At 38.8% G+C, this 17,659-nt stretch overlaps 1 pseudogene; it reads right to left on the reverse strand.

The window, feature by feature from the left end:
• Window positions 1–439: 439 nt before the first annotated feature.
• LOC138059906 (E3 ubiquitin-protein ligase RNF38-like) lies at window positions 440–17,009 on the reverse strand (annotated as a pseudogene).
• Between the last annotated feature and the right edge of the window lie 650 nt (window positions 17,010–17,659).

The raw sequence follows: 17,659 nt of genomic DNA on the forward strand, positions 1-17,659 counted from the left end.
ACTTGTCTTCTACCACACCTTGTTGAAGACAATCTAGTCTATTCTAGGCTATCAGACAGAGCGGTCGAGAGAAAAAAATCGAAAGCAAAGGAGGAGAGTAGGAAGAGCAAAAGCGCTCTCCCACACCGAAGATCAGTCTCACATCGTGATTTCCTTGAAATTTCGCTCTTCCCTCTATTCGAAAGCGTGGAACAGGCAGGCTTGTCTTCTTCGAGTTTTTTTTAACTCAACGCGCGAAATTAAGGGAACACTAAACTAGAAAGGAGGCCCCAATTTTAACGCTGCCAGGAATGGATAAGATCTCCGTGGAGCCCTTGGTTCCTACAAATACGCTTGCTCCGTTGGCGTCAAGCAAGTTGAATACGAGAGAAAAAAAAGACAATATGACACCGAGGCTGAGCAAAAGCGATTATCCAACCCATAGCAAAGGAAAACGTCATTTGAACTTTGTATAAACGTGTTTAATGTCTAATAATGCCTTTGTCTATGATAAATGCAACTGTCTCATTAATACATTTCAGGTCTTTAAATAGTATGTACAATTTTTTTCCTTAAATCACGTATTTAATCAGCTAGGGCTATGTACAGGCGGTGTTTGGAATTTCAAACTTAGACTTACAATTGTAATGTAGGTTTAAAATCCCACGTTACTGCAGGCAAATGGTTGAACTTTTCCACAGCTTTGAGGCAAAGAATACATGCCATGATATATGAAGGTTCAATGCAAATTTTAAAGCTCTTGGTGTGATACGGAAACAATTTCAGCTGTACAACACAAGCTCAATAAAAAAGCTATGTCACAAGGAGAGAGAAAAGAAACAATAATATTGTAACTCTTCAACGATGAAAAAAGACAACTGGGAACTGGCAACCTTTAGGGGCAAAGTTTAGGATTCTTTTGAAAAATAAAGAGTTCTGTGGGCCACAATATCACCAAAATAAACACGATTTTTCACTACTCTTTGCTGTGAAAAACTACTGCCAAGAGTGACGATAGGGTAAACAGAAGAGAGTTTTAAATCTTAGGGGTAACTAAAAAGACATTGGTTCAGTAAAACAGATTTCTTAAACGACTCCATAATGAAAGCAACAATACTTCACGGATAAGGTTATTGATCATTTCATTAACGCCAAACAGTGAAAGAGATAAAACTGACAAGGGTTTTTTGATGATACTCGTGCCCAGAAAATAAATCAATTTTCAACATAGAGTCCTTTACAAAGTAATATAGCCGTGTTTGGGTTTTCCTTTTCCAGGATAATGAAATCAAAAGCACTAAACAAATTTCGGATGCAACGCGGTACTGACATAAATTTTGTGAGTACACTTAACACTCTTGCCGGTAAATAAGGAATTAACTTTCAGACTTGCAAATAGCTTGTCCAATACATGGGATGTAATCAAGACTCCATAACCACCTCTCTACACACTGGACATGTCCGATTATTCTATAAAAAAATGGACAAACAGTATGATTTAGTCTACTATCCATCGAAACTTCACACGACATTTCCTTTCGTCTTACACAATGAATGTTCCCAGTCCTTATGGGAAGGGACTATTCACTGACGTCATACGAGTTGGCTCACAAAAGGCATCAATCATATTATTTAGAAATTGACATGTTAAACTTTGTTCACCCTCCAATTTTAAGACTCAGCTTTGATAACGACCCAGTAATTAGCCATTAAAAACTGATAATTTTTGGGTGCCCAGGGCGCTATTGATCTCAAATTCTTTCTGAATCTCGAATTTTCTGAGGATCATTGCTTAGATATTACAGAATTACCTAAAATTCTTTTTTATATATTTTCATAGCAGTGACCCAATCAAATTGTTCCCTAAGAGGCTGCTATACTTTCCAGCCATTCTGTTGTCCTTGAAAAGAAAATAAAAACCTGCGGCTTTGTTGGTTTCCTTGATTACTTCTCAAAGAATTGACTACCATTTTCACGCCAATACTCTCTTTTGTTCTGTTTAACACACCACTGGTTGAACAGGGAGTGGGAAACCTCAAGATTTTGACCGAACTTGACCCAGGATCACTGCTTAAAACCTGGTTTGAACAACTTGACAGAAACAGATCGTATTCAAAAACGACGGTCAATAAATTATTCCTTGGTCTTTGTGCTAATGAACCAAAAAGCCTCGCTCTAACGCAACATTTCTTTTGAATTTTGTCAATGCAAACGTGGCTAGTTGGTCTTATTGTACCAAAAGAACAAAGGAATAACTTGTTGGCCGCCATTTATGAATACAGTCTATGGTTGTGAGCTTATTTGAAATTCTAACCTTTAGCCAGCGATCAATGCATTTTGCATGGAAGTCATGGTTGCAGGGTAACCGCCTCAGCTTTTCGCGGTTGATGTAATCACTCATGCACACTACACAGTTTCCATTCGAAAATCTCTAGAACTTGCACTGTAACGGAAGCTTGGAATGTTGTCAATCACTGAAACAGCACAACAGTAAATAAATTAAAAAATTGGTACAAAAATATGGAATGTTACCGTCTCTGAACTTCGCCAGCTTAGGAAAGCAAACGTAAATAATTATTACTGAACGGGTTGCTTCCAAAGCTTCTTTCAATACGAGCATCAAGAGTTTCGCGCTTCCGGTTGAAACGCAGCGCATCATGGGATAGGCTGTCCAGAAAAGTGAGCACCAATTCTTGAATGCCAGCCATACTGAATATCTCCTGTTTCAGATCGCGTCTCGTTACCCCCGATTCATACTGCATTTTTCCACCGAAATTCCTCCTTTAGCCGTTGCATATTGGTCAGTAATCCTATAAACTGGTGAGTAAATCCATTTTATGCCTATTAGTGTCTTTATCGCGAAAATATTGCAGTAAAACCTGATGAGTTTTGAGGCTGCGAGGCGTGTTGCTCGCTAAATGTTTCACGTCTGTAATCATTCTGTTTTGATTTCTTCTCTAGGTATAGGATTTCGGCAATCGGATTTGTGTACTTATTTGCTTTCCAACAGCGGGAAAAGGCTGACTAAATGGGCAAAACAAACCTGCACTGCCTTCATGCATGTTTTAATGGGACACAAACAAGAATTCTTGCTAAAAATTGTATTCACCTGATAACGGATCTGTGTCAAGTGCATAAGCAAGGTCCCTAATTTCAAATATCTAAGATTATTAAATTCTTTCGTGTCCAGACTTTTTCCTTCCTTATTTTCCTGTTGATGTTCTCCATCCATCGTTTTCTTTGTTCGCTATCCTTTTCTCCGCGGGAGATGGAAACACATCGAAATGGTGGCTCACAATCGCACGTTTAGAGAGTAGAGTGTAGAGAAGAAATCAAAACAGAATGATTACAGACGTGAAACATTTAGCGAGCAACACGCCTCGCAGCCCTCAAAACTCATCAGGTTTTACTGCAATATTTTCGAGATAAAGACACTAATAGCCATAAAATGGATTTACTAACCAGTTTATAGGATTAATGACCAATATGCAACGGCTAAAGGAGGAATTTCAGTGGAAAAATGTAGTATGAATCGGGGGTAAAGAGACGCGATCTGAAAAAGGAGATATTCAGTATGGCTGGCATTCAGGAAATGGTGCTCACTTTTCTGGACAGCTTATCCCATGATGCAAAAATTTGGTTTATCAACGGAGTTGATAATGTAAATTGACCACCGTACAGAGATTCTAAAAGCTGACGTTTCGAGCGTTAGCCCTTCGTCAGAGCGAATCCGATTCGCTCTGACGAAGGGCTAACGCTCGAAACGTCAGCTTTTAGAATCTCTGTACGGTGGTCAATTTACATTATCAACTCCGTTGATAAACCAAATTTTTGTATACTACTTCCCCACCGACGCAGCACCACAGTTTCTTTAGAAACTACCCCTTCATTCATTTATCCCATGATGCGCTGCGTTTCAACCGGAAGCGTGAAACTCTTGATGCTCGTATTGAGGAGATGAATGTTGATATGCACTACACTGATCTTTCAAAGTACATGGCTTTTCTTTAACAACTTCCCTAAAACATCTTAAATCATTCTAGAACCCTTTTCTCTCTTATGTACGCGGCGTTTGTTTGTATACATGCAATTATTGTCGCTTGCCAAGTGTCTTTTTGTTTATTTTGTTGTGAGAGCCAGTAATGGTGTCATAGTCTAAGTGGGCTCCCTAGAATAGCTATGCTAATTGTGGGCTACTATGGTCTTGTTTGTACATCATTTGTTCGTAAATAAGTCAAGCAAAGTACATAAAAAATCTCGACCACAAATAAAATAATATTAATGTTAAATCCCTCATGTTTCTTCATTTCGATGCACCCTGTTTGCAATGCTATTCACAGAGGTAAAAAGTTACAGCCACATTCATATCAGCACTTTTCATTTTTGTCCTGAAAGCACTATTTAAAATTCCTGTCAAAAACACAACTTGCCAATAATTATGCAGTTTACTGTAATCACAAAAGTGATTCATTACAAAAATACATTTGATAATTATAAAATATGTGATCAACACTGCCCTTCATACTGTAAAAACATGACTTCTTACCTTCTTTGCTCAGTCCGCGTGCCTTAGCTAATCCTATTCGCTCACTAAGATTCCACAGGGCCTGAAAGGAAGACATTAGGGAAGTTCTAAAAAACCATATAGTTTATTATTAACCCATTGACCCCTGGGAGTGAAACTCTAACTAACGCCAGACGATTTTACTCGCCAACTGGACGCGTCCTAAAGCACCTGGCTTTGAAAAAACATGCCAAGTGCATCGTTGACTTAAGCCGATGACACACGGTTCAACATGCTGCAACATTTGTTGCTCAACAACTGTTGAACCATGTTGCACAGACGTGTTGAACGGAATAGAGCTGGTCTCTATTTTCGTTCAACATCTTTCAACAACGTTCAACTTGTTGATTTGCATATTCCAACATTCAACATGACACGACACACTGTTCAACATTTGTTGATCAACAAATGTTGAACCGTGTATCACCGGCTTTATATACATGTGGGCTTTTCTAAGAACACAAGAAAAGAGCCTAGAGAAGCAAGAGCCACGGATGAGTGCTTCTCGCACTTCTCAAGTAAAAAAAACATAAGTTCACATGATCCATATGGGTATTTATCAATGATGACTCTGGCACACTGTGAAAAATCAGTGCTCCCAAAGAAGATAGTGTCAGACATATCGCCTTCTGATAACCTGTTCTTATGCTCTATCTCCAAGGTAAAGGACATCGGTGGGAGCCAGGCCAAAACTGATGGCCAATCATGACATTTCATCGAGAAAATACATAGCTCTGAATTATTGCTATCATTACCCTATATCAGTTGTTTACCTCATAATCCTCTCCTTCAGCCGAAAGACCTTGGTTGGAGTCACCATAGTGATGAAGAGGGGGAGGAGGAATAGAAACTACTGACCTAAAATCAACAACAACAACAACAATAATAAAACAAAACTGTTGAGCCTCTTGTCCTGGAAAGGCCTAGTGAAGAAAGCCCCAGCAGTATGGCACAGGGTTAAATCTTACAGGGGAGGGAAGTGAGCTTGTGTAAGAACTTAACCTTGCTCCAAGGGTTCTCAACTGGGTATCACATTTTTATTCCCTCACAAAAACCAGTAATAATAGAAACTTTATTAATTTAATGCAATGAATGGGAAGGATACCAGAGGTTCTCCCTATCTCAGCTGAATGTAATTGACCACGAGTCGATTTTGATGAGGGAGGAAAACCGGAATACCCTGTGAACCCTCAGAGTCAGATTTGAGATTGACTGATCTCATACATACGACCCGAGGCCAGGGTTGAAACCGGGTCACAGAGGTGGGAGGTGAGGTTCATAACTGCTAAATCACCCTGACTCCCAACCAAAATGAAGCACAATGAAGTTAAAACTACATACCAGTATGACCAGAACATGAAAATAAACAACTTTCTTTAAATCACATTTTGAAATTTGCACTTGAAACGAAGCATATTTACGGCTGACATTGATTTTGACAGCACAGTCATTTAAGTCCCCAAAACATACAGGGGTGTTTTTTTTATTCCCTCACAAAAACCAGTAATAATAGAAACTTTATTAATTTAATGCAATGAAAGGGAAGGATACCACAGGTTCTCCCTAATTCAGGTATCCGCCCACAGCTGAATGTAATTGGCTGCGAGTTGATTTTGATGAGGGAGGAAAACCGGAGTACCCAGAGAACCCTCAGAGTCAGATTTGAGATTGACTGATCTCATGCATACGACCCGAGGCCAAATGCAATTTGCCATATTTACCATATTTTGTCGTATTTACCAGTGTATAAGTAACCCTATTATGACCTCAAAATAAGCTCCAAAAATCGCCCTTGACTTATACATGGGTCAAAATTCCAGCTAAATAATTCATTCAGAATTAGCGTAATTATACAATTCGGTACAACAAACGCAGTGGGACAGGTTGGTTTTTGATTTGGCGACAAAAGACTTAAAATGCATATGTAAGCAATTCCAGCTGAAATGAAAAAGGATTTGTCCAACTCTAAATGGTGAAGATACTCACTAGCACAATTTTGAAATAGCGACTTGAAATTTTCAGTTACCAAAAGCAGAAAGCTCAAAAGACATCTCTAAATCTTACGAACATTCGACGGCTTAGTAGCCTGGAATAATATAATTTTTATTGTGTTTGCAAGCAGAAATTGTCTCTTGCATTCATCAAAAGCAATTGCTGGTTGGAAAGGATTCTTTTATAATTGTTACACACTTGGCTAATCAAAATGCTTTGCAAAACTTCATCGTCTTTCGTTAACGAGTTTCTTGTTTTGTTTGTCATGCGAGAGAACCAAGTTTTAACATGTGTGGGCCAATTAAACTATGCATGTTTCGCATCATTTCTCAACTTATTTCCAAAGATTCTCTGGCATCTGTGATGTGCTTCTGTGCTTGTCCTCTAAAGCCCTTTCTATCCTAGACTGCGAGCAGTCTCTCTTCTGCTCTAAATTGTTGAAATGAACAAACACTTCAAAATGGCTGAAACTGTGAGTCGCAAATACCACAGGCGTTTGTTAGAGCGAAAAGAGAGACTGCAATGGTTTCATATTGTGTTTTGGAACCCCTGTGATAGGTTGACAGCTCTCATCATCCTGTTTGCCATGCTCATTTGGAAAATATTCTCGCAGGAATCAATGAACGTTTTTTGCCGATAATTTAGAAGACGTGGAAAACGAATGTGGAGAAGGAAAGCAAGAGCGTTGGTTTGGAGAAAAAGGACGCCATGAATCGAGCGAAATGGAGAGGGGGAGTTAGAAAGATTGCTGGCAAAGTGGGGTAAATCTGGTCACCCCCTTTTAAGGGGATAATACCGGATCAGGATGAAAATTGGATTGATTGATTGATAGATTATATGTAATGTTCGTTCGCCAACAAAACTTGAAATGCCACACATAAAGACGGATTTTACCGTTTATGTACTGAGAGTTCCTTCAAAATAATTTATGGCAATTTTCCATCAAAAACTTTCTCCTTGTGTGAAAGAGCAAGAGATGATCCCAGGGGCCAGGGGCCAGGGGCTGAATGAGCACAGTGGAGGTCCCTGGACTTCCCAGGCACCCACCGTCATACAGCTCCATGCAATTGTTAGTGAACAACTACATGTAATATCAAAAATGCTTGCTTCAGGTTTCAGATTCCAAGCACTCAGGAAACTCTTGGCCTGTGGCCTTGTGGTTTGAAATGTTTTCTCATGTTTGGAAATCCTCACACTTGTTAAATTTGAAACAGTACTATACTTACACAAAAGGCAGAAAAAGATCTGAAGCCACAGCTTGACTTGTATGGAATGGACGCCTACCAGTACGTCGTGCCTGCAACTGTAGAGGCTGGTGCTGCGTGAAAAAAAAACAGACAATTCAACATCAATCAAAACTTAATGATTCTCCAAATTTTCTGGGCTCAAAATAAGCCAAAAATTGCTGTACACTGTCCCAAAACAACCAATCACAGCGTCAGAGCAATAGCCAACAATTGAACTTCTTTGTAATAAATGAAAGTTTTAAACTTGGAAATCATAACGGTACTGAATTTGCTTTCTTCTGGTGTAAATAATATTATTGAGTATCAAAAAGATTAGTTTCCTGCTCTGCAGGCATAACCTGACTTTCCATCAAGGAACTAAGTCCGACACTTTACAGGGATGGGGGCCAGTACCTGCCAACTGTTTAAGGCCCACTAAAAACATCACATTGTTTACAATCATCTGATGGATAAGGAAATCAAACACTCAACTGATGAAGATGTGATAAAGTCAAAATAATGATTAATCAGGTTAATACTATCAATTTTCCACCAATTACACAATCAATTCATGTATAAAGGGAATTTTAACAAAAAAACACATAAGCTTTCCAGCATTTTACTTGCTATAGCATGGCTGCAAAAAAGCAACATGCATCTTACCATCATATGTGGTACGGCATGCAAAGGTCCTACTCTTGCTGCAGCTGGTTGACGAACATCTGCAGCACTATGCTCCTCTACATCACGAGTATATTCAGCCTTGAAGAAAAGAATGAACTTTTGAAAACTATTGTTTCAGAAAACAAAAGGTCTTGTTAACCCGTTTCTGACAAAAAAACGTGTAAAAATTTAAAGGAATTTAACTGATGTTCAACAACACCTGATTGTAATAGACCTTTTAGCTTGTACATGAATGGAGAACAGTTTCTTTCAAATGTCGTCCTTTGCACTTGCATATGTCCATGTCAGAATAACTTACGAAAAAACAAAAGGGAAATTCCCTCGAGAATATTGTGTGGTCCGAAATGGAAAAACAAAACACTAAAATTGTCTACTACAATAAAAAAGTTGAAAAATGTACTTGTTGATAGCGACTTGCCAGTACCCAGAAAAAATACAAGCAAGCACCCCAATGACCTTCCCATGACTAGACTGGTCGCAATTTTGCTACAAGCTACGAAAATTTATTCAAGTGTTAATTTTTATGTACATGTAAAAAAAAAGCCTACAATACTTATGTCTAAAAAATCCGCTTAAGGACGGTGCCTACTATTGTTATTGCACATCCGTTCTGCACATCTCGAGATACTCGGATTTCCTATCAGTGATGCTTACTAATACAGGGATATTTTTGCCCGGGTTTAAAACTATCCGGAGAAAGTAGATCTTAGTAAGTACTCTTGGTATCCAAAAAGAAAATTGGGGGTAACCATGCATTTTTGAGAAATAATTAAGCTTCAATTTGAGAAAGAACGCCATGCCATACATTGCTATGTATTTTATTCATGAATTATCTTTGAAAAATTCGTGGTTACCCCCAATTTTCTTTTTGGATTTCAATGACACTTGTTAATATCTACATTTCCTGCATAATCACACACAGGGGCAAAAATATCTTTAATTATTAGGCACCGTCCTTAAACTGATGAATGAATGAGGGAATGGCACTGTGCATGTAAGATTGCAGCTAAATTACACCACAATTCTGCCTCATATCTTCAGATTGATACAAAATTCATGACAGGAGTTGGGGTTATTTCTTTATTTATTTTAGCAAAACTAGCAGCAACGTTTCAACTGCTACATGTAAGTTAAACCCTTTAATTTTCAGATAGGTATGGGTTGCATGTGGGAAAAGTTTTAATCTTTGCCGGCTAAAAAGCCACAAAAATTGGAAACCCCAAGTAGAAAGGAAAACTTTTTGACAGAAACAGCGGGTCGCACTAGGGAGATAATTGTCAGTAACCAGATACTAGATACCACGTCGTTTACCCATGTGCTTTTGAAAGACATGATATGAATCGCGGTCTTAAAAGAAACAAGTATGCATCCCGTGGAAGGGGTGCTCATAGTTATTACGGTGATTCTCCTTCTGTTCATTCAGCTTAACCTACAGCAGTTTGTAGTCTTTCGCTTGATATACGAATGATGGGCAGAGGAATGTTTTACTGTTTTAACTGCGGCCATGATCAGAGAAAGACATCGACGTCGACAAAGGATAGCTTGATCACCATATGCCTGGTCAGTTCCCCGCCGGGTAGAGTCGTTGTTTTGATCTACACTACTAAAACATACCAGTAGCTTTGAGTCACAAGAACTTCATTTAACCGTATTTTAAACCGCGAACTAGAACTGAACTTCCTGGGCGCATCGTTTTTCATGTTATACTGACAAGTGTTGACAGTTACAGCTGTGATTCCCATTGTTTGGCTCGACTTGGCGAAAATCTGCCTGCCCCACCCAAGCACTACGGCATATTTGATGTTTTGCCGATTCGCAAAGCTTTTGCCGAATCGAAAAACCTGGGGTTGCATTAAGCAAAGGCCCGGGATGACAGATTTCCACCGCAAAGTAAACAAATTCCGGCAAAGATTTGCCTAGTGCGACCCATGCCATAGCAAATGTGAAAAGTAGTTGCAAATTTGTGACTCCTCCAAATATTTTAGTCACAAAAGGAAAAAGATTCAGTCCCAAATGCAACTGTATAACTGTACGTTGCAATTTTGAGCCCTGCTACATGTAGGTCACATTGAAATAGATCGTGTCTTTTTTACCTGTTGTAATCTATATGCAAGTGCTTCATCGGACTGAAGATAACATCTCCCTGCTTGCCTGGTTGCGTTGAGGCGGCGACGGAAACGTTCCATGCGGTGCTGCCTGTCAGACAAAAACCAGCTTGGGGCATCGTTTGGCGGGACTTGATGTTGTGTGAATGGAGATCGCTACAAAGCAAAATAACCAAATTTAGAGTTGAACAACACACTACTGAAAATAACTACATGTAGTCTTTAGCTAGTGGTGAGATGAAACTTGATCACAGGAAGCTGCCTACATTGCATGCCTCTTTTCTTGAAGTAGCAGTTATGGTTTTATTATACATCTGTATTATTCACAAATCAAACATTAATTTTTGTTACGGTTAACCCTAACCCCCTACCCCTGATTAAAAGAACCACAGATTTGAACCCTGTGGTCTGTGACATAGATTTGGGGAAAAACCTTGTTTTTTCATGTAAGAAGTTGTAAGTTTTTGCCTTTGCATCACACTTTCTTTGTAAAGTGAAGCAAACAAAAACTAAGAGAAAAATTAGAGGCAGATTTGAAAATTTCCACAATTAACACCAGGTTTATGCTTAAGTTAACAAGTCTACAATAACTTCATTGAATAGATAAAGCCAGTGACATTTAAAGTAACAAAGATAACATTACATGTATGTGTAAGTTGAATCCAAAGCATTCCCTTATTGCTAATTAACAATTAGACCTGTAGCCTGTTGGGTGATACTAATACTGACTATCACTAGAGTAATGGCCAAAACAAGAGTAGAGATTATAGTATGTGAAGTCCATTAATGTCTTACCTCGTCATCAATAATGATAGGTGAGTTGCTATCTGCGGGTGGACTAGGTCTAGGGACCAAATCAGCAAGCTCTGCCAGTAACGGGTCGTGCCTATTGGAAGGAGCTGGCACACGTTCCCATAAATTGCTATATGGAAGATGCCGCCTTGGAAAGCGCCGAGACCTTAAACGATTGTCAGGCAGAGGGAAGCGTTGACTTCGCGGATCTCTTCCATGTATACGCCAACGATAATTGGATGCAAACTGTGCAAAATCCTCACTGTCAAAATAAATTTAAGATTGAATCAAACAAACAAAGTTAAGCAATGGTATTATCAAAATCAATGTTACACACAGAATCAAAAGTTTTTTTTAGATTGGACAAGCCTGTTCCCAAAATAATAACACTACAATGGGTCACAATAATAATAATTATTATTATTCGTTCAAAATATTTCACCGTTTCTGATTGGTTAAAACCACACGTATAATTCACCATAACCAGCTGCTGTTCACCAGATTTGGAAAGAAACTTCGTCATATTGAATCAATGACGTCAAAAGTGCAGCCCGCTGCAGATTATTGAGCCAATGACGTCAAAAGTTCAGCCCGCTGCAAATTATTGAACCGTTGACCGAAAAAAGCTGGGGACGAGATTGTGTTAGTTTTGTTAAGCAGAAAAATGGCTGCGAGTAGGTTTTGACGTTTGCACAAAGAAAATATTTTGAATGAATAATAAAGCAATTACTGAATTCTGCTTTCGTAGAATATGAAGAATTCTGCAGATCTCGGAGGATGTTATCCACCTCGGACTTCGGCCTTGGTGGATAACACCCACCCTCCTTGACCTACAGAATTCTTTATATCCTACTCAACCTCATTCAATAATTGCTAAATATACACTACACATCTTGGAAGATTAATGGTTTGATTTCCCCAGTTGCACTTACCATGGAAGGTTCCCGCCAAAACTTCCATGAGTTCTCGCAGCACCTTCATCTCCTTCATCAGGAGATGTCAAGTCAATAACAGGAATATCTGTGCGTTTGGGAGTCTGGCTTGTGATAATAACAGAATTGTCTAAATCACTGGTTTCACTTGAGGAAGTTGATGCTGAAGGTGATATAGGTGCCGGATGTTGAAAACCAGGAATATCAGCCGAAGAATCATCTAGGAGAACGGAAATGTCACGTGGAGATCCAGGATTTCCTCTCATGGAAGAAGATGTACTTTCAGTGTCACTCTGTCCCATCTCAAAACTTACTGAAAATAAAAACAAAACATAAGAAAAAACTATAACTTAGCAGCATAGCTTGCCAGTGACACGGTGACACTTGAAGAAGGGATTTACATGTAAAAGAGACAAAAAATGTAAAAGTAACCAAACACCAAGGTTATCCTAAAAAAACAGCATCTCTAATGAAGATTGAAAATGTAAGAACTCAGAAATATATCATACAAATAATATATTTTATCATTAAATGTTTATCAAATCCGGTTGTACATTGCTTCAGTGGTTTCAATAAGTAACAACAGCTGACGAAAAGTGTCGGCTACTTCAAGGCCTGTTCAAATGGGAAACATTTCACTGTCACAGTAAAACATGTTTATTTAAAGTGCCATGCTTAAAGTGCTGAAATGGTCCCACATATATTGTGTAGTTTTTATTGAAAATTTACAATTTTTATTCGCTTTGAAAGACAGGAAAAGTGGTCATGCATGTACTTTGATCCATAACCGAGCAATAAAGGGGAATGGGTTCAAAACTGGGTTCACGTCACTATTACTTTGCATCAGGGTTCTCCCTAGTTTTCAGCACAACAGGTAAAGGACCTTTTCGAACCGGTAAAACATTTGGTTAATGTTGGACGTTCTGCAAAGGATAAGCGACTGCTGAGCGTTTGCAGGCGGTAATAAGTGCTCTTACAAGCAGTAACTTTTACCGGTTACCACCTGATAAGGACAACACTGTTGCATTGCTGTTTTCAAAGAACAACAGGGCTCAAAATTAACTTTTTTGCTCAGGAGCCAGCTGGTGACTAATGTGAAAAATTTGCCCACCATCTTTTTTCCCTATATACTGGTAAGTTACATAACAACATAATTCTAAATGTTACATGTACTTTGCACGCAAGAAAAGTCATAATTAAATAGCAAGAAAGAAACATCAGGAGAAAGACCTCAAAGCAACTGTTGTTTTTGGCTTTCATGTCTTTGGTGATGGTGTTCTTTCATTTATTTGAAATGGAGCGAAGCACAGAACGTTCTAAGTCCGTGTTTTCCATAGCAAGGGAAACCTAGGTCCTTTATCCTTGCTTTTGACCTCTTTAAAATGTAGTTTTTATTCTCCTACAGCTTGCATGGAAAACAACTTACCTTCACTGCAGATAAGCACCTTACCACAATTGCTTGGCCTATGCCCATATACAACCACAATGCTCGTAACAGTCTCCGATCGCGATAAAAGAAAAAGAGCAGCTCGTACAGTTTCAGTAGCCTCCAGAATTTCTTACAGAACTTTTCTACCGATAGCTATCTCCATTTATTAATCACCTTGTGTAGTCAATTTTGCATGTGTCCACTGTCTAACTGAGGTGACAAGTTCTCCATCCTACTGTATGTTAAGGGTACATGTTCTCTTTTTGGTGGTTCCATACATCCTTCGGTAATTTGACTGAATCTACGTTTTCAGCACTCACAGCTGACGATGGATTTGAATTTTCAATCAACCGTCTAGTTGAGTCTTGGTCTCCCCCCCCCTTTTCCCTCCAAGAAGAACATAGTCTTAAAGTGTGCCCATGATCCCATTTTTTGGAAGAAGCCCCTGAAACAATATAGCACCTAGTAAACACGGTGATCAAATTATCGAACTGCATTTTGTGCTATTAATTAACAGTGCGTGAAACCAATTTCTTATTGCATTTAGAAATTTTTTTATCGGGGAAAGAAAATTGAGGACTTTGTGTTCTAGCTACCACTTTGGAATAATTTTATCATATGAAGATTGACTGTATAGAAGTTGTCTTTATCCTGGGTGATCAGACATGATTTGCCAGGTTGTGACCAGTTCTGAAAATCTAGTGGCCAGCACTGAATTTTGGTCGCATTGGCGACCAGGGACTTGCAATTTTGAGCCCTGAACAATGACAATACAAAAAACTCTGTGATGTCAACCCAGTATAGAACCCATTCCCCTCCATTGCTCGGTTTTGGACCACAGTACGATCACTTTTCCTGTCTCTCAAAGCAAATAAACAAGTTAATTTTCAATCACAAGGTTCTAAAAGCTACACAATACATTCAGGACAATTTTGACGAATACATAAAGAGGAAAAGTTTGTTGACAAAATAGGCCAAATGTAAAACACCCCAAAAACATGTTTTATGAAGCCAAAAAAGAAAATAATAAAATTATTTTATTGTGATGCACAAGAAAACCAGACTTGTGTGCCATGACACTACAACACATCCATAGATACCACAGATTAGCAGACTCAGTGCACATGTGCCTGTCAAACATGTGTTGAGCATCTGCCCAAATGTGCAAAACATTGGTCACCAAACACAGGAAGCCCTGTTGTTGAGTCCAGTGGCAGCCTGAGGGTGTGAGGATCACAGCTGATGTTACTACATTCATTAGATGTTCGGTCACATGCATGACTATTTGTCATTCAGAGTGTGAGGGGTTCAGATGCCCTTGATGGTTTGTCTCTTCTTACAATACTGTAAATTTTCTTCTCTCTCAACTGTACCTTGCTTTTCCATTTGCAAGCAATGAAAGTTACCAGTAGTTATACTGGTTTTGCAAAGGGGTTAATATGGTTTATTTATATTAACATTATTATAATTAAACCAAATTCTCATCTGAATGATTCTTGCTGCTTGGATTACACCTTTTATCGACACCACTCAAGGTGTTGGTGTAGTTGTCCATTAAAAAATTTAATGCAATATTGTGTGGGTTTATGGAGTCAACTGTGCAAATGGTTTGTTCTCATTTCCCAGCAGGGCGATTATAGAACAATAATAATATTATTATAATCATTATTACGGTATCAGGCTCTACCCTAGGTTTTCTACATGTATTTTTCACAGAGATAGATAATCTTGTTCACTATGAAAGAAAAAGTACATCCTGAGCACTGTTGTGACTGTTTAATGCTAAATCAGACACGAACAGAAATAATTTCAGATATGAAAAAAATTATTTTATAGCTTCAAAAGAAAAATTTTCGAAGGCATCAGGTGCCTGGGGACATGAATAGAAACACTTGCTCTCTACAACTGATGTGTGCACTTAATTAAACACTGCACTTGAGAAATGACCTGTCTGATCATCCTGTCTGATCATCACAGAACCAAATGTACCAGGAACAGAATTAACATAAAAGAACATTTCAATGAAAATACTGTAATTTGCTTAAAGAGGAGTCAGAAAAGTTCTGAAACATTACAACCAACAATAATATACTTGATCAGATGTGTGCTCTAAGCAACAATCTCAGATATCTTTTTCACATTAATGAAAGCATCCTTGGAAAAAAATGAGAATGTTGAAAGCTCAAGCGAGCCTTAACTTGTGCTGTAAATTATCAAAACTAAGGAAACAATGAAACTAGTACTTTTTTTAAAAAGTGGTCACAGAAAGGAGGAACAGTGTGAGAGGATAACATACAGAGTACACGCAGTTAGCAATGCAGTACAAATCAAATTATCACGACATTTTACAGACCCTTGTTGTGAGATCTTAATTGAAATTTCTAGAGGTCGACTTCCCATCTTCATTTGGCAACACAATGAAAATCAACAGCACTAAAGCATCAACGAAATCCACGAGAACAATAAAGAATGTTTGCTTTGAAATTACCAAGCAATAGACCGTACTCTCAAAGAATTCCAGAAGCATTTTGGTCGATATTCCTAGAAAATTAAGTTTTCCACACAAATCCAGCCATAACTGACTCGTTCAGTAGAAGATTTTGCTGCCATATCTTTCAAAAGATTGTGTTTTCCTGATGATCTTCTATCTCCAAGTCAAAACAAGCAGCTTACTTGATTTTCATTGCACGAAGGAAAGGCGTGTGGTTGTCGTTTTCAGTTAACTCTTTCAAAAAAGTATTGACATAAACCAACATTTGCGATGCTATTCGTGTGGAAACAAAACGAAAAGGCATATGTTTTCTTTGAAAATTTGCTGTGTACTTTTGCGCTCAGGAACCAAATGATAAAAGGCTTGCGTCATGAAGGAAAGAAGATCTATTAGGGCAATAGGAAGTTTCACAGGTAAAAATCTACATGTACATAAAATCCCCTACGAGATTTTTCTTTCATCTCGGTCTGCAGACGAAAAAAAAAGCTCTTTGGCTGATCTCAAAAACGGCCAGTCACAAACGCTGGGAAAGGACAATGTCCAGTTCTATGTGACAAGATAAAAAGCTTAAACAAAATATCACAATGCGAGTCGAACCGCCTTTAGGATAACCTTACCTCAAAACGCACACGCCACAGAAAGCTTTTAGCCTTGATATTTTTACTTGGACGGCCTTTTATCAGCCAGACAATGATTTCTGAAGGTAAAGGTGTCTCACAAAAGCTTCCGCAAAAGAAGAGAAAGCTGGTAGATCAACTTCAGAGCGGTCGACAACTATTATCGTAAGGTAAATTGTCCCGTAAATTAATAAGTTCGTAGAGCAAACATTGCGCATGCTAAGTTACCGCTGACTTCCCAATGACAGTGCAGCCGCCCACACATCCGTGCTGAAAACGGTCGTCGACTGGTCGGTGCCCAAGTGCTTAGCACTCGTACAGACGTCGCCGGCAAGCCGAACGTTGTTCCCTAACCCGGATTTGTCGTATTTACTCCGTTAATTTATTATGTTTTATTACTGCGATTTTCATAAGTCCGCGGAATCTCACCTTCAAGCGCTAAGCAAACTGTGTTTTGATTTCCGAACATAGCCGGGAAGATCAACTCCGCCTCCTGAAAGTGAATTGGAGTTTTTGTTTAGTTTACAGCTCGAATAACATTATGATATCTTTTTAGAGATTCTGCAGTAAAAATATTCGTACGGATTCCATCGCTTTCCATCGGCGTCGAGTTCGAATACGAATGTACCGTGCGAACCAAAGATACTGATTGGTAGGTCATATCACGCATCAATTGATTTCGGCATCCGCCGGTGGTCGTCTTGGCGTCGGAAGTTTGATTGATGGAAGCCAAAACGCAGTTTGGCCGTTAACGCTTGAAGTTAATTATGAAAATTGCGGTAATTTCGTTATTACAACGTTGAGTTGCCGTGAATTACTACGAGCCGGCCCTGGCTGATGAGAAAATA

This window comes from Montipora capricornis, chromosome 8 (genome assembly GCF_036669925.1).
Source record: "Montipora capricornis isolate CH-2021 chromosome 8, ASM3666992v2, whole genome shotgun sequence".
Taxonomy (NCBI): Eukaryota; Metazoa; Cnidaria; class Anthozoa; order Scleractinia; family Acroporidae; genus Montipora; species Montipora capricornis.